The sequence below is a fragment of the Alligator mississippiensis genome, chromosome 10, assembly GCF_030867095.1.
Source record: "Alligator mississippiensis isolate rAllMis1 chromosome 10, rAllMis1, whole genome shotgun sequence".
Taxonomy (NCBI): Eukaryota; Metazoa; Chordata; order Crocodylia; family Alligatoridae; genus Alligator; species Alligator mississippiensis.
In genome coordinates this window covers 44,225,137-44,252,404 of record NC_081833.1, presented here as the reverse complement: position 1 = coordinate 44,252,404, position 27,268 = coordinate 44,225,137, and the positions used below count along the sequence as shown (strand labels likewise).

General features: G+C 40.4%; 1 protein-coding gene across 4 annotated transcripts in view; it reads left to right on the top strand.

The window, feature by feature from the left end:
• The window catches only part of SMPD3 (sphingomyelin phosphodiesterase 3), a 263,636-nt gene that overhangs the window by 132,234 nt on the left and 104,134 nt on the right, over positions 1-27,268 (top strand). Inside the window, exon 1 of one of the 4 annotated variants that reach the window (XM_059713757.1) lies at positions 16,550-16,608. The exons of 2 other annotated variants lie outside the window; for them this stretch is intronic. The gene's annotated coding sequence lies outside the window, so the exon portion shown is untranslated. Of the gene's footprint in view, positions 1-16,549; positions 16,609-21,681; positions 21,836-27,268 lie in introns of those variants that run through there. One more of the 4 variants, XM_019499215.2, reaches the window with a different exon arrangement.

Below are 27,268 nucleotides of genomic sequence, written 5' to 3'. Positions count from 1 at the left end.
CACCCCTAGCTAACCTGTGCTATCAATCTGAATTTACCTGATCTCGAATCTAACAGAAAATGTATATGACTGTTAATAGGTGGGTGAAAGCCACTGAGCCTGCAGTTACCATGCCAACATTGTTCCCTGGGGCTTAGCCATGCAGAGATGAATGCTGCAAAATTAAGCTTTGCTCGATAGGGAGGGAGGTACTATTCCATGGGGGTTTTATGTAGTGCACAGCCCCAAGTCGATTCTATGCTGCAGTTTGTATATTAATGCTGTACATTCATTCAGTTGTTTTGTTATTTTCTCCCCTTCCTGACTCTTACTTTAGCTTTCCCTCCCCTTGTTATCATATGAAGTGAGTCTGTATGTCAAAGAATAGGGCATGTAATTTCTTAAATTTTTATAATTTTTCTCTCATGGATGTATAACAAAGGCAGAGAATGAATTCTAATTCTAATCCTGTCTTCAACTCAGTCATCCTGACAAGCAGTAGGGCACTTAGTAAATGAGGGCAAGATTTTACTCCATGTGTCAGCACAGCCCCATTAGTCACTAGAAGCTCCACAGGGTGAGTGAATCCTTGCATGGTAGAACTCCATTAGCTTTTCTCCCATCAGGGACCTTCTGGTCGGAGCAGAACTTATCTCAAAGTGTGCCTGTGTTTTTGATGCATAGGGTGTGAGTTAACTTAAACACAGAGCTATACAGTAGAAAGCTGTGCCAAACAGGCAACAGAGATATTGAGATTAAAGATTACAATTTGAAGGTATAGGTAGATGCACTTCAGTATGACACATTACAATGTGTATTTATCAAGAAAAAACTACAACCACATCTAAAAGACTAGAAACACAAATACTGGATATAGTGACTAAGAAGTATCTTATTAACTGTACTTATGGGGAAGGATTTAAATGCAACTTTTTTAAAAACAGGAATTTTTGTCTTGTAAAACAGCTTGTAAGGAGGTGGATTTGGCTCCTCCCTTTTACTCTTCATCTTGTTGATATCCAGTGGTAAAATACACACTCATTCTAGCCTATAGTCATCTAGCCTATAGTTAAAGTTGTCCAAACAAGCTAGTCTGACCCACCTGAGAGCTAAATTAGGTGTGTTTTGGCCCAGCCTGGGATGAGAGGTAGAGGTGCACCAATACATTGGTCCAATATCAGATCAGTACTGATCTAAAGAAAATTGTCTATATTAGATATCAGCCTGATGGGGCCAATAATTTGGCTGATAAATGCCTGTGCTGCACGCAGCTGCAGCACAGCATGGAGCAGAGCCAGCAGCATGGATAGCTGCCTCCAGCTGGTAAGTTGGAAGGAGAGAGGGGAGGGAAGGGGCGTAGAGGAGCAGATCAATGCCCCCCACAGTGAAGGAGGGGGCAGGGGCAGGTGCTGCCCAGCCAGGATGGGGGACAGGGGGCATGGGACAGCTGCAGCTCACTGGGGGGGGGGGTCAGCTCCCACTGCTACTTGCACCCCGGGAGGGCGGGGGCAGTCAGGGGTGTGCCCCTGGATCTGTGCGACATGGGCTGCAGCTGTAGGATGGAGCCAGAGCTGGTGCTGCATGTGGTTTTTCTTTCTGGGGTCTGGGCTTGGAGCAGACTCTGGAAGCACTGGGAGGAGGCTGCAGCCACCCCACATATCATTGCAGCTCCACTCCCTGCCCCGTGCTGCCGCCTGGAACAGCGCTGGCTGAACACTCCAACTCCACCCAAGTGCTGGGAAAAGCTAGGGCTGTGCCCCCACACCTCTTCCCTCCCCCCTCCCCTGCCACCACACCAGACTTACCACCTGATGGCAACTGTAGTGGATATCGGATTGGTATTGGCCGATATGCCTCAAGTATCGGTTATCAGTATCAGTCCCCGAAATCTCTTATCAGTGCACGCCTAATGAGAGGCAGTACAAAACTCCTTGTACAGGGCAGTGTGGCAGGGCACTGCGGGTGCCTGCTACTTTAAGGGCCTGGACCTGGTAGCTGCCAGGTGCCTGATGAGGGCAGCCATTTTGAACCTAGGGCTGCCCATATAAACAGGGCAGTTCTGTTGCTGGAGGCCAGGTAACAACACTGCCTGGTTGGAGGGCTACTTGTATCATCTGGAGGTAAGGGAGGAGCTGTAGAGGATGGTCAGGAGGCTCCTGGTCTTGGGTACAACCTAAAAATGCACCCTGCTGGGAGTGGGTGGCCTGGTGGGGCTCCCAGTGGCACGGGAACCCCCAGGAAATACCAGGCCAGTTACCACCCTGGTGAAAGGTGGGTTGGGGTGCCTTAACCCCTAGCCCCCACAACTGGGTGAGTTACCCCTTGTTTGGAGGGTCTGGAGGGTGGACCCCCAGAGAGAGAGAAAAGGCACCTGTCTGACCTTCCCCTGACTGGTCAATGCTGGGGCCAGGACTGGAAGGGTCAAAGGGCCGGGGGCCCACCGCGAGGAATGCCCAAGAGCTGCACACCTGGGGTTCTAACTGGCCTGGAGGTGGGCCAGGGCTAGTGAGCCAAAGGTCCCGGGGGGACCACACCCGAAGGGGAGGCAGTTCAGGGAGCTATGCTGCCTAGTATGAAGGCGGGTGAGACTGCCTGAGGAGAGGAATCCATGCAGGGTTCAATTAGGAGGATTCTGGGGCCCAGTGGTGGTGATGATGATGATGATAACATCGAGATGCCATCAACGAGGCTTGGGCTGCGGTGTAGGTGAGGAATGGAGCCACAGATAGCGCCCCCTGGCATCGGGGCAAGAAATGGACAGCCTCCAACTTAATTACATCATTTAACTAATTAACAATAAGGCATGGCAGGCGAGAAGGAGGGCGGTTCACCCAGAAAGAGGTGGGCGGGCCACAGTTAAATTGGCCCTGAGAAGGCACCCTGTTACAGGCAGTCATATGGAAGAACTGCTTTCTGAGCACCTTCCCCAAGCTGACATAAAATAGCACACCTCCCTAGCAAAGCTACAGAGTTTGTACCAGTACAATTAATGGTGATACTTATAGCCTTCTTTTACAGTAAACTAGAACTGTACAGTAAACTAGAACATCCGTCAAGTCTCTCTTCTATATTATTTAGAATTATGCCTTGCCACATAAAGTACCTGCTGACATTTACACCAAGTTTCTCGCTACTTTGCAAAAATCCTTTTTATGACTAAAGCAGTTTTAATTTTTCTTTATACATTCTGAAGGGGAGTTCAGATTGTGATGTGCAGATAGAACCATTTATGGCCTTTCAAATAAACTAGGCTTTGTTTACCTTAAATTTCCTGGAAAATGCAGAGATTTGTTATATAAGCGGAAATTCTGTGGGATTTTTTTTTTTTGTTAATGCTTTTTCGATCACTCTCTAAAGATAGCTTTGTACAACATAAAATCTAGGCTGGGAGACTTCCACAAAGACTGAGTGTCATCATAGTGCTCATGCATCTGCAAAATGTACTAGTCTTCTTGGATTTTTGTTGTTAGATTAAGTAAAACTGTCTTGGGCTGAATAGCAGCTATTTTAAAACCTAATAAAAAACTACAATGGTTTTACACCTCAATTACACTGATTTTACTTACTATATAAAACAGTGCAGAATGAATACTAAATGCATTTAAATAATGCCTTGGGGAGGTGATCTCTGGACCATAATCAATGTTAGATGTTGTTCAATGCAGTAACAAACAAGAGTTTTTTTCCAATTTTTTTATTTAAAAGTAAAAATATACCCAAGCTGTCAACTCTCAGTCAAAAGCTAATTAAACAAATAGGGAACATGGATTTGTAAAAGAAATTATTTAAATGTATACATTAAGCTACAACCACTGACATCCATCAACTGACAAAGAAAATTTACAATGGCAAAAATGTGGGACAGGGTTTATATCTATCATATACAGTTCATTATATTGTAGGTTGCCAATAAAATTTAAAGATTGAATTATTTCTTATTTGTGGAATATTAAATTAGTCAAAAAATATAAAAGCCAGCAACTATCAACTTCAACGTTTTCCTACAAGGCATCAGCCTCACCTGGATGTATATTTTGGATAGAGCAACAAGAAACCTGTCATACTCAGGAAGGTGAGCAATCACAAGGTAAATCTAATTCCTAGGCCACCTCTCAGTTAGCTTGTTTTGGGCATGCAAGAATCTTGCTTTAATGACATATGTATCATAAGAAAGGGGACCAGATACAGTACTCCTTACTGGGACTTACTGCATAAAAGAATGCTAATATAGAGTATTCAAAAAGCTGATATTCAGGTGATAAACTCTAAGGCCATGTCATATATGCGTATATATAATGCACATGTAACAGACTTACCAGCCTGCTGCCTACTAAGCCATCTCCTTGGGACTTACTCTAACATACAAAGCTCCTGAGCAGCTGCTCAGCCAGAAGTAGGTTTAAAAAAAGGCTTCCTCTCCCCACATCATGAAAACACTTGCATATCTTGACTAACCCAGGCCTAGGAATAGTAATATTTAGTGTTAGAGGTGTAGGTTGTAGCCATGTTGGTCTAAGGACATAGACAGACGAGGTTCTTTGGGTAAATCTGATTATCTTTTCTTAGACCAACTCAAATAGTTGGAAGAAATCTTCTTAGCAAGCTTTCGGGCAGCAACAGCCGCCTTTATCAGGCTAAGGAAGCATCTGCAGATGGTCTATTGCTCTTCTTGGATGAAGTTCAGTGTTAGGCCACTGACAGATTTTTCAGGAGTCATGGTAAATATCAAAATGTAAAAGTTCTAAATATCTTGCAACTCTAGATAATTAGAAACAGGAACTTTATACCATTGTGATGAGGAGACATGTCTGTTTTCAGCAGGATTCAAATGTGGAAGTACTGAATTGCCCCAATACTGTGCACAGAAGAGCTATCTTTTTAAAAAACATTACATTTCTGTGTTATTTATATAGTTGGAATCTTGGCAAGTAAGACACCAGGCTTTGCAGTGAGAGGGATACAAAACTAGCCCATTATTTGGGGAGATGTGAACACATGATAATATGTGGGTATATCACCATTTGTGGTGACCCATGTAACTTACGGCTGTGTCACTTGTGAAAACATGGCAACCTATACTCACTAATAGAAGCTGTATGCTACATTGATAGATATTCCTCCTATAATATAAATATTATAGAGAATAAATATTCTCTATATAGAGAGAAAAGAGAATAAATATTCTCTTTTCTTAAGACATGTTTTAGCCACACCTATCAGGGTTGCAAACTGGCTTGGCTTATCATAACTGTTTAATATATTCTGACCACAACAGATTTGATAATAGCAAGCCACATGCAAACATTTAGCTTGTTACTGTTAACATTATGAAAATGCCAAGGAGTCAGCAACAACCTGGCACTGTTATCCTTGGGAGAGAAATTGTTCTGGGTTCTAAACTTATGACACTGGGACTGATTCTCATGGTGTCCCTTGGACAGTTCACATTTTTTTAACAGCTCACTGTTGTTAGTAAGCTAAATCTTGCAGTCAGTACTCAAATGAACCTCATATTGAATCCGTGCCACAACCATAAAAGCTGACAGTATTTTATTATATACCTGTTAGTGCAACATGCCACCCTTCCTCACATGTATATCCTTACTCTGAACGTGCTGGCTTACAGAAATATTGTCATGCTTGTTTTTGTTGCCTAGAAGGCGGATCACAGAATAAACTGTTTTAACAGGTATAATAAAATTCTAAAAAAAAAAATGTAATGCACCTGGCTCTGAAGGATCTAGGTATGATGGAAACCAGTAATAAGCATGTCTGTAGCTACAACAAAGATTTTCAGTCCCAGCCTAAAGCAAATCTAGGTAAAGACAACATGTTACTGTTTTATATCATTAATTGTTTGGGCAAAACAGTTGAAAACCTGATAGGATTGGTAACTCTATTCAGTACACCTGCCTTCCATTAAAAAGGAAATGAACTTTGTATTCTGATGCATAGGTAGAGCTGTGCTGCTGAATTAGAAAACATCAGCTTGCCTCCATATGGAAATTAACCACCTGATTGAAAGTGTGCCTTATAAATACTAACTCTAACTGTATTCTAAAAATAGAAGGCATGTTAAAACATCAAGCTAATAAACAGGTGGCCTCTCCTTAGCGTTCAGTACTCTTTATCCACTCTATTTTCTACTGAAGACATTACAAGGGGAACCTGCCACTTGACCTTTACCTCAGTTAATTAATTTGTTGAATAAAGAGCAGAGTCTGGATCCAAGGATGTGCTGGTCTGCTAATCCTACTGTTTTGAGCTGTTTTTGGATTTAAATCCTGAAAAAATGTACTTATAAATTGAATATTCCTTTTAAAAAAAATTTAATTTGGGAAGAAAATTGAAGTCCAGGAAAGGGCTATACCTGACATTGGGGATCATGTTAAAAGTGTCATCAATAGTACTACAGAGGGCTTGCTTGTTCTGAGGCCTCCATTTGAACATTTAAAGCCAGTACTGCAGAGTTCTGTGATTAAGGCCTCCCAAGATAACAGTAAGAACTGATGAACTTCCACACACAGCTCTGGAATTCAAAATGAATTTCCATTTGTCATTCACTCCAACTAATTACTTAGAATTAGATGCTGCTTGAATTGGATCATAATAAGGGGTTATTAGGAAAGTTTTTGTTGGGTGGTTTTCATAGCTTGATCATAACTGCAGTTGATAAAGGAAGATTTTTTAATTGGGAGATGAAGTTCTCAGAAGAATTCCTTAAATAGGTCTAGATACAAGCTCTTTTGCTTCATTAGAGAAAAGAGATGCTTCTACTATTTAGAAAGCTCATTCTAGTCTCTTACTAGCAATGAGTCTTGCTAAATATCAGCAAAAGAGCCCTGAATGTCGTCTATGCAGTGTTTATACTGGTGACAAGGTAAGACAATACCTATGCCAATTTAGCAGTTATTGTCAGCCTGTAGTCCATAGTTTGTCTAAGATGACTACGATCAATCAAAAGTATATGAATACCCACACTTACAATTCAAAGGGGTCTGCACTTCCATGCAAAATTTTTCAGGGGTCTGCAAATGAAAAAAGGTTGAAAACCACTCCTATAGATAAATGGATGCTTCAAATTAATTAGTTGTTTGTTCCTCCCAAAGTTTAGATAGTTTTTCTTGGGTAGGGGGAGGGAGGGGGTTGTTTGTTTTCTTAGTTTGGTTTTGGAAGGTTCTGAGGGATTGGGGTGGTTAACACTACTATGGTTTTGTTATAGTAATATGTAAATGTCGGAGCAGATAGAAGTCTCCAACTATTTGCAACTGAATACATGTGGTTAAATTACTACCAAGTAAAATACAGTATAATTTTCATGACTTAATACAGTGCATCCTTGGTTCAACATGATTTTTAGAACATTACCAAGACCAGTGTACTGTTGTATACTACACAATATATACTGTAGCATTCTTTGAGTTTTTAATGGTAATCACCCTGACATTAAACTGTGCATTCATTGCATATAACTATTACATATTTAGTCCTACTGATCAACTGTATAGTAGTAGTCACCTTCAAAAATAAAAACAATAGAAAAAGAAATAGGAATGTATAGGCACTGGAAAGCTGCTCGGTGTGATAGCAACTATAGAGAGGGCTCTCACCAATCAGCAAAGGCATGATTATGTGAAAGAATAAATGAATGGAGGGAGAGTAGGGAGTAGAAAAATAGGATCAATTAAGAAGGTACTGAGTTCATCTATACATGCAAATGCTGCTGGATGGGTTTACTCCAGAGTAAATTACTCGTAGTAAACACACCCAGGGCAGGCATCTACATGTGTACCCATTTGACTCACTGATCAGGGTCAGGGGGCATGGAAAAAGCTGCAGGGGAGGGGCAGGTCCCAGTCCTCTGCCCTTATCTGCCAATCGGGGCGTGGGGCTGGGAAAAAGCTGTGGAGCTAAGACTTGACACTGACTGGGTAGTTCCCAGCCAGCCTCAGGCTGTGCAGAGAAGTTTGCATATGCATCTTAGAGCTGGCTGGGGGACTGCCTGCCCACTGTTAGGCTACTATATCTTTAATATAAAATCCTGCAATATATATTATGAAATTGTAGTTCTATAATAGTTGTCATATTTTAAAAACCAAGACAAAATGTAAGTCGGAAACTATGCCAGAGTTCAAATTCCTATTTTCACCTATTTAGATTGCACATTCTTTAGGATAAGGACTGTTTCTTGCTACATGTTGCATTTTAGGATCCAGACAGAAATGAAATGAAAAAACTAATTAAGAATCATTTTGTATTCCTATGGCAACTTACATTTCAGTAACACTCTGTGGCATTCTTGTTAAGATTTTCATTCTTATTGTTGGATGCTGAAAGCTCCTGATCAATCTTTCTTAGAAACCTGCTGAGTTCTTGCCAAAGCCACCTAGGCTTGGCACCAGCAGGTGAAATTTTTAACAACCCTGTCTGATCTATAAATCACTGAGAAGGAGGTGAAGGAAGTCTATAAATGTTTAATGATTTCTATTGAACAGATGAGCATAAATCTATATATAGTCATAGAAATTTCCTGTCTTTACAGTGGTATTTGTTTTGGAAGCCCTGTGAACAATATGGGCATCTCAGTAGGAAACTGCGTGCTTTTCCTTGCAGTCAGTCTCCGAAACAAAAGTACATTTTGCCTCTCATTAAATAGCTCACTGTTTCATGTGGCCTCTAACCAAACTTCTGTATTTATCATTTTCATTAGTTTTTCCCAGCATTCTTTCTCCCCTAAAGAGGCCCCTATAATGCTTATGAAAACCACAGCAATGTAACATGTGTTCAAAGGCATTGTTGTTATGATAACATACCAATTTGTTATTCAACTTGGTTGGTCTGTTCAAGCCAGGTCTTTCTTAGAAAAAACGTACCTGTGCACCACTATTAATTTCAGGATCCAGTTCAAAGTTGTTCTGTAGGATGGTAAGGTCTCCTATAGGTATGTTTCAGTCTGGTTTACCCTCATTGCATTTCTTTACTCTCCTTTGTCTCTTCATGGTGTCACTAACAATTCTCAGACAGGCTTCTTTTCAGTATTTTCTCTGATTTGAAGTACAGAAAATTCTGTGGCTTTTATTGAAAACTATTTTCATTTAGTTTTTCTTTGTGACCTCCTTTCTCTAGATATTTAAGTGGCACTACATTGTGTGACAGCAACAGGGAGAGAATTTGAGACTCATCAGGGTCCATACAGCCATTGGTGTAGCTATGCCAACATAATCTGCTGGAATAGGCAGGGTAAAATGCAGTAAACAGGAATTTGCTGTGGTGCAGATTACCCTGGCTTCAAGTAGTACATGCAGTATGTACACTTTTAAAATGATAGCAAGAAGAACAGATTGTCCAGGAACTCCAAAAAATGTTGGAAAATGATGTTTAGGGTTTTAATTATTTATCACCTCACTTAACAGAAATATATATAGTCATATATATATGACATATATATGTATATGGGTTAGCTCCCTATTACTTCAATTTTAGTGAAGCAGAAAGAAACACTAAAGAGAAAAATAATCAGTGAAAAAGAAGGATAATCATGTCTTTAAAGGCAGGTGGGGAGGGGTAAAGGGGATAAATTCTGTTTGTGTGTAAGTAAAAGGATTCAAAGTAAAATCCTGCAGAATTTCAAATGAGGCTCTTAAGGGGAATAGGACTAAATGAAGAAAAAAGGACTACTACTATTTGAATCAGGAATGTGTGTGTCAGTGTTATTGTGAGGAATATATTGCTCAAAAAATGATTTATGCAGATTGGCTACTTCATTAGAGCTGGTTTATTTGAGATAAATGACAGAAATATTAAAAAAGAAATTATAAGAAACTGCCATGGCCCTACAGGGCTGAGTGAAAAAAGAAGCCAAAAATATAGCATGAGTTGAGAGCCCTGTAAACACACTAAGGCACTGATCATAAGGCATTTTGACACTGACAGGAATTGTAAATGCAAAATGACAATTGAAACTTTTTTTTTTTTAAGTCAGCAGTGGACTTTTTCTATTCAAAGGGAGGTTTAACAGTGTCTCAGATGAACAATGGTCATATGCTTACATATGAAAAAGAGCCAAAAATGGTACAGGAGGGTGTAAAGTTCAATGAAGAATCATTTTGTATAATAATCAAACACAAATGTATTCATTATGGCATGTTTGGGAGGTAATTGCAGTTAAGATAACTGACAACCTTGAAAAGGAAATGAAGACAACTGGCTAGAACCCCCTGTAATTCTGTATTTACAGAATAGTGCTGTAGGAATGGGAAAAGTTATGGATACTGATATACTCAAGGGCAAACATTTTTGTAAAATGATTGTGAAAGGCTTGTGCACACAATTTGTTATAGGACCCCTGTAAAGACCATACGTTTTTTGTAACATTTTTGTTTGCTTAGGCTTTCTCTTTGTCATTCCTTACAGAAGTGTAGTTACTACATGGAACAGAGATTTATAAATAATGCCCATATCCAAAGTAGCTGCATCTGCTTATCACTGCCAGATTCAAAGGGCCAACCCCCAAAAAGACATGTTTGGAAAAGGATTCTTACAGGAAGGAAAGTCTTTGCTGGGGAGAGTCCATAGAAACTCTCATCATCAGGAGGCTTTTCTTAGGGGATAAGTAATTATTTATTTTGTTTAGTTGTTGTTGTTGTTTTATGTCTTGATTTAAGTTAAAAGGAAGTGTGACCTGTTGTCCTTCCAAGAGAGAGAAATGCCATATGTGGAAGTCAATATAGTTTTACTCAACTGTGAAATCTCAGCATATGAGAGATTACAGTGGCAGTATTGTGTGTATGATGATGGAGTCACTGCTAGTAGTCAAGACAACTATAATTTAAAATAGCCACTATTCTTCAATTACCTGTAAATGGCTGGATTAAGTGGCCTTGTTTATGTGAATGTGAATCCTTGTTGTCCTATCTGATACTTCTTAGCATGTGAATAAGACCTCACCATTTGGGGGCATTCTGGACTGCTGTTCTGGCACAGGAGGAGGAGGGTGGGGGGAGTTATTAGGAAGAACAAAAACTGAATAAAAGTATTGAACAACAGAAAGTGGTGATTATTCATATGAAAGAATAATTATGAGAACAACTTAATTTCTCACCACGTTTTGCATAAGATCCCAACTTTGCAGCTGATTTTCCACTATATTAGGCTGACTCAAAACCTTTGATATTAATAATAAATCTCCAAATAACTTCTCAATCCAAACTAAGAGAAGCTTTGGTGCACAGTCAAGAGTCCTGAGCAGCTGTAGCTTATTGCAGCTTGCTGCTCCATCTTCAGGTATTCCAGCCTTCAGGTATTGCAATGGCAGAACATGAGTTTTTGTTTTGTTTTGCTTTGTTTTTTTCAATGATGACAAAGTAATTGGTACAAATTAGATCCATGTTCCCAGAATCAGTCTGCAGGTCATGGTTTGCCCCTCAGATTCACAGGAATATGATATGGTTCTGTTGATGGGGGAGTTGGAGTCCCCTCAAAAGGCTGATATGCAGAAAGCTATCACAGAAACTTACACTGTCCTGTCTTTACACTTTGTGTCTGTTCTCTCAGCACTAGAGAACTGGGGTCATTTCAGATCCTTCTGTATTTGACAGAAACTGCCTGGGAGCCTATATTTGTGTCCTGCACTGAAATCAAGAGTGGTGCATCTCTCCCCAGACCATCAGTTCCCATTGATTTTTCTGTATTCCATTGTTCGGCCATATTTGGTGGGAGTGAGGTGGGCTGGATTAAAATTGAGGCAATCTGGAAAAAAACAGCTGCCCGTTAGAAGTCCAGCTAGTACTCTATAAACATGGAACCTACTGAGGTTGCAGAAGTATAGCCCTGCTTTATGTCTGCAGAGCGCTAAACTCAGAACTACCATCATGAAAGAACAGAAGTCGTTGCTTCAGTGATGGTTGCAGGCAAAGCCTCAAAATTTTAAATAACAAGGGAAATGCTTGGAAGGAGAGTAATGGAAACCAGCCAATGCTGATGAAGGAAATAAATGTCAGAAATCAATATCTTACTGGTTATTATAGCCAGAGCAGATGTCATGAATAACTTTCCCCCCATTGGTTCTTCAGACAACATTATTCATCCTTAGTGGAGCCTTAAACCCTGTAAAAATTGACTTGTGTTTTCTTTACCCATAGAATTTTACATGAGATTTTACATAAGAGCAAATCAGTGAGGTTGGAAGACAGCAAGTTACCAAGCTATCTTTGAGGCTAGGTCTGCCCAAGGTAGCAAAGAGAAGTGAAGATTATACCTGCTATATTCCAAGAAAATGCAGGGGAAAGCAGATATTAGTACTCCTGCCACCCATTGAATTTTCTCTTGGGAAGACCAATTGTAAGCTGATTTGGAGGGTGCAGAGGAAGACTGCAGGTAGTGGGTGCACTGAACCAACACTATCTGGCCACTTCCCCACCTGGACAGCAAAATCCATTTTGGGTTGAATAGCTTCAACAGAAAGAGCTAAGAGATTCACTCCCCCCCCCCCCCCCTCCCCCAATAACCTGTAGCCTGGTAGTTAATGGAAAATGTGTGTATCAATTCCCTCAGACTATGAAGCCTGAATCTCCCACTTCCTGGGTGTGAGAGTTTTGTATTTTATATCATAGCAGAGTAGCGCTACCATTACCACCTTCTCCTCAAGCCATCTTTTAAAATGAAAGAGGAAACCTGGCTCTTTGTCTTTTAAAGTAAAAGTTTCAGGTAATGGATTCTAAGTGGATGGAGGCACATTGAGGCAGCTCTGAGAGAGCCAGGATTTAAATTGCAGCCTTAACCTTGCTGTTCCCTATCGGCTACCTGTTCGGCATATTGACACTCTTAGATGTCATTCTTAGGCCCTTCACACTCTCTGTGTGCTGTTTAAGGAACCAAGGTGCCTAACACAGGGTTCTGGATTCCTCCCTGGATGTATTGCAGTACCTGATTTATGGCCACTTGAGTTTTTGAGGGTTTTTTTTATGTTGGTTTTTTTTCTCAGTGAATTTAGCCCTCCTCTTCTCTGTCCCAGAAAGGAGTCCTTGCTTTCAGTGGTGCTTTTTTCTTGTTTTCTTTCTTTCTTTCTAGGAAAAGACTAAGTGAATAAAGTAGCTAAAATTTGAAGTGCCTGAGATTAGTATTTGAAATTCTGAGTTCATGTGTAAAGAAAAGACTAGGATATGAAAACGTATTACAACTCATTGAGTTCCTGTGGTTAGGTAAAAGGGAACACTGCATGTCTCAGCACAAGAAGGGTGATATAAGAGCTGTGTGTGGGGGAGGTTGTTTTTTGGGGGGTTTTTTTAAGGAAAGAAAAAGTAGCCATATGATAATGGTCTCACATTTATATTCTGCAGTTTCTCAAATATGCTACAAGGAGCAGCTGTCATATAGCAGATCAAATTAATGTATCAAAAAAGTGTCATACATGCATTAGCCTTTCCTTTTTGCACAAAATTTACCTAATTTCACCCTTGTCTGTGTATGAGATTTTAATTCTATGCAAGCTCTGTTCATTTTAATTAGCCAATAGTCTGAGAAATACTACATGTTTTCAGTTAAATGTGAATACTAGGCAGCTGCAAGGCTCATTTAAAAAACATTGCTGCTATTTGGCACGTGCATTTTTTGATCATTGTAGTTTATACGCTTCTTTCCAAAGAGGATTTTCTATAAAATCTTGGTTATTAGGTATCATCTTCATACATGTTCCCGTATGACTCTTTTTGAAAAAGCTTGCCAGTACTTGAAGAATAATCAGTTCCCTATGTCTACCTACACAGATTCATTCTAAAATAAAATTGTGTCATGTGAAACACATGAAAGGGTTGCTATAACAGCTGTAGATCGAAAGGACAGCAAAAATGGCAATAGTCTCTCATTGGCATATTCTTTAAAAACTACTGTTTTGTTCACAAGGCTGTAAGTGGCAATATTAAGAAATGTTTGTTTTATCTATGATATAAATTCACATTTTAAGTAAAACATAACCTGCTATTTACATATTTTTGTGATTAAAAAAGTAAATGAAGCTCCTGATTGTTACCTTCTACTGGCTAACTGAGATTCAAAATAGCCTACTGGGCTGAATTTTACCTTTTGGTTACATTTGGCGTAGACTTTGGTGTAGTAGCAGTTGTATTCCTAAGGGTCAGTTAGAATGCGCCTCTGATGCAATTTGGGCCACATCCAGAAACTAATTTCTATAACTAATGGATTGAAATTGCCTGGGAGTTTCCATAATCCCGGTAATTAAACTGAATAATCAAGCCATTGAGTTCTTACTAAACTTTTGACTAACCTAGTTTAATTCTTCATAGTCATGGAGGTTTGTTCATTTGGGTGTCCCCGGCCAGAACCCTTATGCACAGCACACTTCATTTTAAATTCAGTGTGCTCTATTCGGGTGTTATCTCTCTCCTTCCTTTTCAAGCCAACTGAAAGACTAATATACAGCAGGGTGCAGAAAGGACTTTGAGGCAATGGCTTCACCATGTACTGCATTGTCTTCTGCCTCAGAAGCTTAAAAATGGATTGTTTTCTTAAATTCTGTGTTTTGAACACGTGGATTCCTATAAGAGCTTTGAATATGTGGCCTGCAATCATATCTTCAAACAGTCTCTTTTTTCATTCTGCTGATGATGGGGAGATAGTGTCATAGTTGGTAGGGTCAGAAGGGACCTGAGAAGATCATCAAGTCCGACCCCCTGCCATGGGCAGGAAAGAATACTGGGGTCAAACCACCCTGGCCAGGTGATTATCTAGCCTCCTTTTTGAAGACCCCCAGGGTAGGAGTGAGCACCACTTCCCTTGGAAGTTGGTCCCAGATCCTAGCTGCCCTGACTGTGAAGTAGTGCCTCCTGATGTTTACCCTGAATCTACTCTCAATCAACTTATGGCCATTATTCCTTGTTACTCCCAGTAGTGCTTGGGGGAACAGGGACTCTGCCATTGCCTGTTGCTCCCCCATGGCCAGTTTACGTATGGCCACCAGATCCCCTCTCAGCCTTCTCTTGTGGAGGCTGAACAGGTTCAGGTCCTGTAGCCTCTCCTCGTAGGGCCTGCCCTACTGTCCCCGGATCATGCGAGTGGCCCTCCTTTGGACCCTCTCAATGCTGTCCGCATTCCTCCTGAAGTGCAGCGCCCAGAACTGGATGCAATACTCCAACTGTGGCCTGACCAATGTCACATAGAGGGGGGGAGGATCACCTCCTTGGACCTGTTTTGTGGTGCATCTGTGGATGCATGACAAGGTGCGGTTAGCCTTCCTGACCACGTCCTCACATTGGCAGCCCATGTTCATCTTGGACTCAATAGTAACTCCAAGATCCTTTTCTGCCTCTGTGCTGACGAAAAGAGAGTTCCCCAGCCTGCAGGTATGCTGCTGGCTCTTCCTCCCCAGGTGCAGCACCTTGCACTTGTCAGTATTGAAATCCATCCTATTCTTATCTGCCCACCCCTCTAACCTGTCTAGATCTAGTTGTAGCCAGTCCCTGCCTCCTAGCGTGTCCACTTCTCCCCACATCTTTGTGTCATCTGCGAATTTGAACAAGGTGCTTTCACCCCCTCGTCCAAGTCGCTGATGAAGATGTTGAATAGTGCAGACCCGAAGATCGAGCCCTGGGGAACCCCACTGCCCACATCCCTCCAGGTCGAAAATGACCCATCCACCACCACTCTTTAGGTGCGGCCCTCCAGCCAATAGGTGACCCATATGACTCTGTAGGCATCGACACCACAGTCACCTAATTTTTTTTTTTAATGAGAATGGGGTGAAAGATGGTGTCGAAGGCCTTCCTGAAGTCCAGAAAGACTACGTTCACCACGACACCTGCATCCAAGGATTTTGTGACCTGATCGTAGAAAACCACCAGGTTGGTCTGACAGGACCTGCCTCTAATGAAGCCATGTTGATTGCCCCTAAGGGTAATCAACATAATCACATTATTGTCCATAAAATAGTACTGTAGATAAAAATGCATGTGTACAGTCTGAAAGCCCATTGCAGTCAGCAGTTGTCAGATGATATAATGTGTCCTGATCCTTTTTCAATTAGCTGAAGCTGTTAAAATGCTATTTGGACGTTATGTTTTCAAGTATTTAAAATCATCTTATGTAGCAGAAGCTGGTACAATATATGTTCCAAACTCTAAAAATTAATCCTTTTACACTACCTTCCTGTGTTTATAAAAAGATAATCTAATTATGATCTTTCCTAAAGTCCTATCTAGGACCAAATTCTGAGCTTTATATTAATCAGTCTTCTTCATCAGCAACCTTTCTTTCCCTCTTGCTCTAACTTTGGGCTGTAGGTTTGTATCTAGAGAGTTGTCATATGTGAAATTGTTCTTTCTACTGGGATGTTTCAGTATCTGTAGCAGCCTGCTACTTTCTCACAACTCAAAAGCTGTCTACTAGCTGACTTGGTAGAGAAGTTGTACTTTTGTTGTGGAAGGTTTTGGATTTGATGCCTATGGCAGTGCACTGTGTGTGCCTGCCACTTTAAGGGCCTGGAGCTGGCAGCCTCCAGGTGCCTGATTAGGACAGCCATTTTGAGACATGGGCTGCCCATATAAACAAGGCAGTTTGGCTGCAGGAGGCCAGGCAGCAACATGGCCTGGCTGTAGGGCTGCTGTGAACGATCCGGAGGTAAGGGGGAGCTGAAGGGGTGGTTAGGAGGCTCCTGGTCCTGGGCATGACCTGAAACTGCACCCTGCCAGGAGTGGGTGGTCTGGTGGGGCTGTCAGTGGCGCGGGAGTCCCCAGGAAATTCCAGGCCAGTTACCACCCCTGTGAAAGGCGGGTTGGGGCGACTTAACCCCTAGCTCCCACCACCGGGTGGGTAACCCTGCGTACGTGGAGGGGCCCAGAGGGCAGACCCTGAGAGAGTGAATGATTACCGGGCGTGATGCTGCGGTGACCTCGGTGGGAAAAAGGGGGTAGTAGTGCAATGAGCCCGAAGAGAGAGTGAGGGGCTAGAGACCCAGCCCAAAGGGGATAGTACCCTCGACTGGCCGATGCTGGGGCCAGGACCAGAGAGGGTCAAAAGGGCCAGGGGCCCACCGCGAGGGACGCCCAAGAGCCAGGGGCCTGGGGTCCCGACTGGCCTGGAGGTGGGCCAGGGCCAGTTAGCCAAAGGTCCCGGGGGGACCACACCCGAGAGGGGAAAATGGCTTTGGGAGGGCTAGAAGCCCGGATGAAGGTGGAGAGGCTGCCTGATCAGGAGGGATCATAGAGGGGTCCTGTTTAGAAGATTCTGGGGTCCAGCGTGGGGGCCGGAAGAGATGAACACCATGATGCCATCTGCAAGGCTTGGGCTGCGGTATTAGGGGAGGTCAGAGCCGCAGAGCACCCCTGGCATCGGGGCATTACAATGGGTAGCCTCTCGCTTAATTAACATTGTAGTTGAACTAATTATCATCAAAGGCGTGGCGGGCGAGATAGGCGGGCGGTTGCCCAGAGACAGGTGGGCGGGCCATGAAGAGCTCAGCCCTGAGTAGGCCCCCTGTCACGGTGACAGGCGGGCGGGCCACAGAGCTTGGCCCCAGGTGGCCCCCTGTCACAATGCCCATTAATGCCCAGTTTCTTTTTATTCAATACAGTTGAATACAAAAGTATTTAGAAACTGGGCATGTTCCTTTTTTTTTTAATTTCCATTGATACAACTGAAGTAGGTCAGCCAGTGTCCATAAGGAGGATATCTTAGTGTCATTCTTGTTATTAGATGCTGAAACATTTCTATCAGGGTTATGCACTAGTTTTGCCTTTGGGACAAAATGCCTCAAAAGAGAAACAATCCGACCTCAGGTATTTTGTGCAATTGGAGATGTATTTCACACTTAATGCCAGGAGAAAGCATAAATCTGTTGTTATCTGTGCAAAACTGGAGCAGAGCACTGACTTGTAATGCTAGGAAATGGGCAGACCAGTTATCCTAAACAACTTCACTATCAGTGACTTTTCTACAGGGAGCATTTTTAAAGGCAGAAAGAGCATATAGGCTCATAGCAGTCTCTTGTGTCTTTTGAATATCCATCTTTCCACTCACCTGAACAGGTTTCAAACCAGTTTCATAATTGCAATACGAACTTTCTTAATCTAACCTATGGTCACATACAAATAAAACTGCACCTTCCCAAATATGATCTTTCTAATAATACATAAAACCACAATGAGTATTTGGATAAGAGGGCCCAGCATCTTAATTTTTTGAGGAAGGAGTAAATCTGGACAGAAACTAAAAGATATGACGTAAAAATGGCAGTACATCATAGTTCATTGACTACTGAATTAATGTTAGTTTTCCTAGAACATGCACCTTTATTTACTTGCTATTTGGAGCCATTAAGGACTTTTTTTTTTTCTACTATGCTTTCCTATTAATTCATTGCTGTCTAAAACTGCATTTGCTTAGGCTTGGATTGCACCAAAATCAATTATTTTTGTTGTTGAGTGAAATCACTTTATATGTCAGTGTACACATGGGTATCTTATCCATAAGTTCTTTTCTGTACAAATCTTCCTATGATCATCGTGACTGCTATGGATAATTAGAATATGCATCTGACTAAATGCTGCTCTTGGTTATGAAAGCTCAACTTTGTCACAGGTGTGCCTAGAAACCCCAGCACTTGATTACACTTGGTGAATAGGCATGCAATCAAAGAGTCCTTTTTCTAAACAGCTTAAAATCTTTTAGATACAATTTTTAGAAGAGGAAGGTTGTAGTGGATAGTAGGCCTGTGCAAAGTGGCTAGTTTTCGCTTTGGATTTGGATTCGGCCGATTCAGGGGATAGTGATTCAGTCCGGTGATTCGAATCACTGTCCCAAATCGATTCCCTACTTCTGATTTTTTATTTTTTTTTTCACACCATTGAAAAAATCTTCCCCTTAATTGTCACATGAAAATGCTTAATGGTTTCTGACATTTCTCTACATTCTGCTTGAGAAGGACCTAGCATGAGTAGAGTTTTCCTTATAACAGATTTTGCTCTTTCTCCTTCTCTCGCCTTGTGATCATTGAGCACAATAGACTTATTCCTGCTGATTCCAGTCCTGCTGTGATTGAATACTTAAATATGACATCCTGTGCAAGGAAGAAAAAAAGATGATGTGATAAGAACATGGCTGCAGCCTTTATTTTTTTTTTTTTTTTCTCCCTCTGCTTCAGGTGTTTATATATTAATTTACCTTAACAAGAGATAGAGATCTCTATTATGCCCTTGCTTGAATGACAGCACTTTCCTGTGGAGCCATTAGCATCAGACAGAACAGGGAGACAGCACCGTTAGGCAGACAGACCGGATTTTTAGCTTTTTTCCTACTATTATTAAGCCATTGTATAATCACTCATGTAATAGCTTTACCAGCCAATATTAATATATGCAAATATATAAATAAAAGTATATGTACACCTAAATGCTCATTAATTCACACAGATGAAGGAGTAGAACAGTCAAGCGTGTGGTGTGCACAGTACAGATTAAGGTTTCTCACAAAGTAAAAACCCCCATCTTCCAAGTTGTTCCATGTAGACAGGCCCCAAGAGCCTGCCTTGAGCCCTGTTGAATTAATTGGGGTTCAAAGACAACATAGGGGGCTGCCCATATGAAACAGTTTGTACAGCTGAAATGATGGGCAAATTATTTGCTCTGAAACATCAGGTTCTCACTGATTCAAATGGAAACTGCACATATGAATCTGAGGGGAAAATATAGCATAATGGCTTTTAAAATAGGCCAGTCTCTGCTCTGAGTTATAGCTGAATAAGCTCTAGGAGATACACAAGCTGCACAGATAACACTGATGTTGCTGCCTTTATTAGGAGAAAGGAGTTGATGGAGAACTGGGCAAATAAAGTTCTAGTACAAGCAAGATGTTATGAATGGAAGATTCACAGAAGTTTAGGGCTGGAAGGGACCTCATGAGATAATTGGGTTCAGCCCCACTGCTCTAGGCAGGAAAGACTGCTGGGGTCAAGTAACCCCAGCAAGGTGTGCATCCAGTCTCCTTTTGAAGATCTCCAGGGTAGGTGCCTACACCACCCCTGCTGGGAGTCTATTCCAGAGTCTGGTCGCACAAACCTTGAAGTTTTTCCTTTATATTCAGTATGAAACCTTCAAAGCCACTGGTCTCAGTCCTCATTATGCTGGTATTTTTAACAACAGAATATATTTCTTGTCGTGTGCTTTGCTGCAAAATGAACAACATGCAGTAACCAGAGGAACCTATATCAGAAACATATATCCACAGTATAGAACAATTTTTGTTAACCTACTCTCATCAAATGGATTAAGCATTTTGATTTTTGCAAGACTTTCAACGTAATCTGGATGGATACAATAAGCAAACAATTTGTTTATCAGATTGGTGGATTTCTCTTCTATTACTATGAGATTGCATAGTGATTCCACTTTGCAAAAGTCATGTCAGTTGACCCTTGTTCTGATAAAGTGGAAAGCCGTGAAGATTCAGGATTTTTCTGTCCACCTTTTCAAGGCTTAGCTAGTAATGTATAGAGTTAGATAAATGATCGTGGCCCAACTTTATATACACAAGGGTTGATGCACAATTTTTTTGTAAAACAAAATTAAGTGAAATATTGTTTATTATGTAAAGAGGAAGTTGTATGTTTCTGAATTAACATGCAAGGAATAGCTATGTAGTATGCTGTGAAAATAACAGAGCCCTACTATGTAAAAACATGTCATCAAAGCATATTTCTTGCTGCCCAAGAAAGGCTTGTCTTTACCTGACAATCCCACCTAAGCCCATGTAAGACCTCCAAGAATTGCTTCAAAAAATAGTACTCAGATCTTGGTCCTGCATTCCCGACCTTCTTGTGGGTTATGCATTCAAATGAGGACTGTTCTCCTGAGCCCCCTTTGCAAGCACTTGTGTTCATCTATGAACAATATACTCACATACTTGCATATGTATAGTTTATAACTCTGGAGTAGCTTCCAGGCATTCCTAGATAAAGCAATATCTTTGCGTATTTGTAGTCTTATCATGCTGCTTTAACCATCATACAGTGCCACCACCATTTAATCTCCTTTCCTGATTACAATGATGTTTCTCTTTGAGGATTTTGTTGCAGAAAAGACAAGAGCTGTTGAAAGGGTGAAAAACCACACATGCCACACAGCTCTCAGCTCTCCTTTATTAAAATTATCTCTCATGTTTGCATAACATTTTCATGAGACAAACCACCAAGTAGAAGTCACTAGCAATAATTATTCTTCCAGATTTTTACTTGCTTTCATTGCATGCTACTGTCTGTAGAAGAATGGCATATAGACCCTAAAATGTTGAAATACCTGAAATTAAAGATAACCTTAATGCTCATTTACATGCATGAATAAAACTAATACTGTGGTAAGAAAACACAGGATTTTCGTAAAAGGAAAAAAAAAAGATACATGAAATAGATTATGAATTCCACCCTATGAAAAACAAAAATGGATGGACGAGAGGAATAAGCAAGAATCAATCCTGTTTCAATAAGTTAAAAGTAGCTTGATGAAACTGGATTTGAGCCTGCTGATGTTTCAGCCCTTTTTCCTCTCAGTCACTATGGTATGTCTCATGGACTATTATATGTGTTATGAAACTTTGGCCTTTTTGACGCACGGATTCAACTTCTGATTAAGGGAAACTTTTTAGCTGTCAAATGTCAAAGAAAGATGATTTTTTTTTTTCTCTTTAACTCTAGTGCAGCTGCTGAGCTCAAAACTAAAAGCAGTCTAGGATGGAATGGCAGAGATGCCAGAAGCCATATCCTGCGTCCCTTATGCTGACAAGTAGCCCATATTCAGACATAGGGTTGTGACATGCTGGTCTGAAATTGATGCAATAGTTTCCAAACTCATAGGAGGTAAGGAAACTCTTCTCTCATAATACCCTATAGTCTCGCTGCAGAAAGTACATCAGTATTTCAACTTAACCACTGCTACTGATGCCTCAATACCAACCCCAAGAAAAAAACGTATTATTGTTCCTTCATAAAGATAATTTGAGAATGTGGGAAAGTTTTTTTTCTTAGGCAGAAGACTTACTGCGAAACTTCTTCCTACATGATTGGGCCCTTGTTTGGCCTACACATACCTTTTGTTTCGTTCACTTCCATTTTGCATCAGGGTTCAGATTAAGAGAAATCATTTATGTTGTTGACATTGTTGCAAAAAAAAAAAAAATAACTTTTTCTTTCTCAAAATATGCTTCTGAAGTTTTGTGAGTCCTTTCTATTTATATACAATGGTGACTTTAAAAAGCATAGGAGACTGACTTATTTATCCTATAAACTAGATGACTAGGTGTAGTCAGGCTTTTTCTGGGGTTTTTTTCTCTTCTGTAGCCATCATAACTTCATGAGTTTGATCTTTCAAAATGTGTAGTTCCTCAAATGTGGTACAAAGATAATTGGACAGAGGTCTTGGCTGCATTTTGAAGGACCAGTGTTTCAAAAATGTGTGTAACTGCTAGGCCTATTTGAAAATTAAAATGAAATGCCATAACTGTACGTATAGTGTACCCTGAAAAGACTTTACACAAATAAAGCATGTTGGCTGCGTGCACATGTTTGCATGGTTAAGCTCTCAAAGTTTTGTTGGTTTTTTTTTTTAAGTAAGTATTTAATATTTAAATGTTTCTTTAATTTAAACCTAAAATTGATTTTTTTTTTTATAATAATGTGACACTGTTTATATATACATTAATTTGTCATTTAACTGGAAGGTACCCAAAAATTTGGATTAGTTTAATTTAAAAACAGTTTCAATGATGTCCAGACTACTGTTGTACTTCTACTGTTAGTAAAAATAAAGCTTTGTTTTATAATGACATGTTACTTAATCAACTAATAGCTAATCCAGATAATCTAAATAATACTATACATGCTTAACAGTGTTGTTTTATATATTTTGTGTGTATGAAATGAAACATCAAATAGTTTATTAAAAATTCTTTTAAAATTATGCTAAGATAACCTGTTTGAGGAATAATGTAGCTAATACCCTTCTATGTCTGGACAGAAATTCCATATTTTGCTAGATCTTTGTTCATAAATCCATTGTGCCAATCATCTCAGCTACAAACTTGAGAATAATAAAATAAATGCAAATGAACCTAATAAAATAAGAAATAAGGCAGACTAAACAACAAATTATTCAAAATAAGTTCCTCTGCATATTCCATGACCTGACTTATTTTTCTGCACATAGAATTCCCACAGAGACTCATATGTTTGAAACATTTATGAAGAAGTGCAAAATATGCAATTGGAGAAAGAGACTTTCCATGTTTAGCATAATGTTACTGTTTGCATCCAATGCTGTCTCAGGCTGTCTTAAAATATTATTGCACAAAACTCCATCTAGCATTTTGATAATAGTAACAAATACATATGTGATGAATATGCAGTGCTATATGTATTTATTTAATGGTTTAAGACTATTTGAACATTTCAGAACTGGTCTAATATAATATTTCAAATATTGTAAGTCATGCTTGCCCATATACCTTCGTCAGGGAAAGGCAAGCAACAGGCAACATTTTTCCTGTTTTGTTTTGTTTTTTTTTTGTGGGGGGTTGTCTCTTGTTTGGGGGGGGGGGTTGGCTAATAGTCAAAAGGTTTGAAGAACATGAGATGCATTACATGAGGGTTCAAATGAAGACACTCCAAAATAGAGCACCTTCATTAATTGTGTCTGCACACAGGGCTGGACTGACTGCAGCTCAGCTCTGTTCCCGTGCTGTCTTCAGAATGGGAGGGGGGGAAAAGGAAGTGGAGGGAGTTCAGTCTGGGTCTTTTTTTTTTTCAGCTGGCACTGGAGGAGTGGGGTGGGTGGGTGGGTTGGCACCCTCCAGGGTGGGGGAATCTGCAGAATAAGCTCCTCCTTCTCCCTTTCCTTCTTCCTATTCTGAGAACAGTGTCAAGGATGGGAGGGTGGAGGAATGGTGCTACAGGAAGAGTGGTTGCTGGGTTGCAGCCAATCTAAACAACAGCTAGATTCCCCAATTGCTGGGACCCAACAATGAACTTCTGTTGGGCCCATGGGATTATTGTAATTCATAGCGCTTCCTGCAAAGTGGCATGAGTTACAGTGGGGAGCTGCTCTTCTGTCTGTGCCTTTTATTTCTGTAAGAGTCAGGAAATAGCTTTAGAGATAATCCAATCAATGGTGTTTAAGAGAGAGAGCAGAAAAACAACTGCTTTGAATCCTGTCTGCTATCTTCTATGATGGTGTAAATAAGGTGGTTTTACCAGTTTCAGAAAACCAAGTGTAGACAAACAAAAGGGAATAGAAAACAGAACCTGAAAAATTAGTGCAAGGCAGTGTCTACAAGGAAGCAGATAGAATTTCACTCCCTAAAAATAGGGGTACCTGGAATATTAGCAGCAGCATTTGACTGTGATAGCTTTCACAAATGATCTCAACCAATTTTACTATTGTTTCTTGTAGTTCCTTTTAGAGCTGACAGTGGGCTTTCTGAAGATTCCCATTTTCATTGACTTCATCTGAGTCCTTGTAGCTGACATGTTTTGATCTATTTGTGATGCAGTCCCATGCCAGGTCCTTGCAGGACTCCAGAGTATTTGTTGTGGCATATTACACTTGGATGTTACATTTGCAGTGTATTCCCAATGGAGTCTTTAGGTGGGTTGTTTTGTCTTTTTCTCTTTTAATATGATAGAAAAGTACTTTGATGGATGGCCAAATCATGGAAATAAATAGCGTATGAGTTATATTTTAGAATGCCATTGTCAGTCAGTGAATGTCTGAGGATGTAATCCCTCCATAAGGTCTTACATGGGAATTAAGCAGTATGTAGGCTTCATGTTGGCCCTCTGTACAAGGGTGAAATTTGCCTAGGTCCTTTCTGAGCCTGGAAAAGCAAATTGTCATTGTAGATATCTTTGCATTGACTTCAGTGAGCATTGAGTTAGGCAGAGGATAAAATGACTCAGTCACTTGGGGACATAGGCTGCATCTTGTGGTGGTTAACGCTTTGCCATATAAATTAACTGTAGCAACATAAAGTGATAACTGTCCTTCTTTGAGAGGAAGAGTGGCACAACTGGATGCTATAAAGATAAAACTTGACTACATAAGAATGAAACATGCACTAGAACATCAGAGAGGTTATGTGGGACATGATAACTGGGAGAGTGCTAGCTATATCAAGATGGTTCAGGAAAGCTGTCTGTTCATTGTGAACAATTTACACCAGTAACCTTAAAGAAAATTGTAAAGAAAACTTGCTTGTATCTCTTCAAATAAGTGCAATAACTTAGAGCTTTCACCTCCAAAGGATTGGAGCGGGTAAACTCGCTCTTCCAGTTTCTCTATAGTGTTTGCTTTTTCTTTACAAAGCTAACAAACCTAACTTCTGACAGAGGAAAAATGGTAATGCATTGATAGACATCTTGAGGGCATTATGAGAGAATTCCCAATCCTGTTTTTAAGTGTTTCCTTTTAGCCAAAACAAATTCTTGCCATTCTGTTTTTCCCCAAGTCTTGAATGTTTTAAAGTGCCATCCTGCTTTGCCTTCTGCATGTAACTGGGCATGTCTACATGAGATGCTGCTGTGCAGTACACTAACACTGTGCCAGTCAAAAACCATAGTAATAAGTGACTGCACAGTGTTATTAGGTTACTGTGCAGTAACTGTCACACAAACTGCACTGGTGCTACTGAGTGGTAACTATAGTTACTGCCCATTTGGTTAGTACTACATTAAGCAAGCACCAAACTAATGCTCAGTAACTACTACACATTAATGAATATGTAGACGTGCCCACTGTGTTGCAGAATACTTTCCAGGTGGAAGATACTGTTTAAGTTCACTGTAAATAATGTATGGATTTCTTTGAACACCAGAACAATTTTTACCATGGAGGGAAAGTTGTTTTTTTTTGTTTTTGGTTTTTTTTTTTTAAAAGGCTGTAATCTCTCAGCAGGTGACTAATTTCCATTAGATTTAATGGGAACTATTTGTAACTAGAGAGAGATGGGTCTATAGACTTATTCTTTACTTTTTTTGAAAAACTTCTTGTGACCTTTAGCTTTCCTGTAAAGTACTTTTGGTAACTTTCCTATAGAGAAACAGAGAGGTTATGTTAATAGGAAAAAGGAAGATATAAGTAGAGGACTAGGAAGCTGAAAAAATGTAATGGATCACTGAAAGTCCACTTGGACCTTTTTGCATCGAGGATAACTCCACAGTCCTTGTGCAGTACTTCATAGCAGGAGAATGGCTGTCTTTTCTGCTGACCTCCAGTGAGTGCTGAAGTCCCTCTGCTGAGATGCTCAGTGACACAGATGTAGAGAAGCAGCATTCAGTTGGGAAGAGTCCTTCATAGAGGATAGATTTTTCATTAACACTTTCCAGTCTGGCAGGCATGAGATTAGGCCTTCTAGCTCTGTTTTAAGTTTCCAGGCTTGAATGGGCATGTGATTCATGAGGGCACATCACATCTGCTCTGTTCTGCCTGATGACTGTTCTTGTGAGCCTGCGGGATGGATGGCCTGCAAATCCTGTTCAGAAGCATAGGATCTTCATAAATTAAAATGGGAAGCCCAAAGCATATTAAAATATACTTTATCAGCTCAGTGGAATGGGAGCAGTAGCTAAAATAGGAATGTCATATATCAGCCTTGCAAACTCACAAAACACATCAAGCCTAGGTCCCCAAACATTGGCACTTTGCCCACACAAGAACCAGAGATCGCCTTCGTTTTAGTGATACTATGTATCAGGAGGCATTTTTGTCTAATGCAACTGTCTGGGGAGGGGGCAAGTAGAGGAATCTATCCTGCATCTGTAAACATTGGCAATATACCTTTTTAAAATATTTAGATATAGGCTCTATCTTCAGTCTCATGGTATATGAGCAGGGTTTTGTGAGGAGCTGACTAAAGGAGGACTATTTTTTGTTCTATTTTAAATAAATCAGTTTAAGGACACCAGATAAAAATGTAAGATAGCAAAAGGGTAAGAAAGAAGAGATGCTTCATTCTGATACTCCAGTCACAACTACTGACTGGATACAGAAGGGGAAAAAAGAGGTACTGAAACTCCTTTGTCACCTAATAAAAAGGATGGAGAACTTTTTGGATGCGGATGCTGTGTAAACTGTATACTTAAGGCTTTGCACTGGTCTTGCTCCGCTGCTGATCTTCCACTGATGTTCTCAGAAGCTACATTTGCATGTTGGGGACAGTATATAATTCATGGACTCTACATTTTTACTCATGCACATAATAGTCTTGTATTTAGAATAAATAGAGGGTAAATTGGTCACTG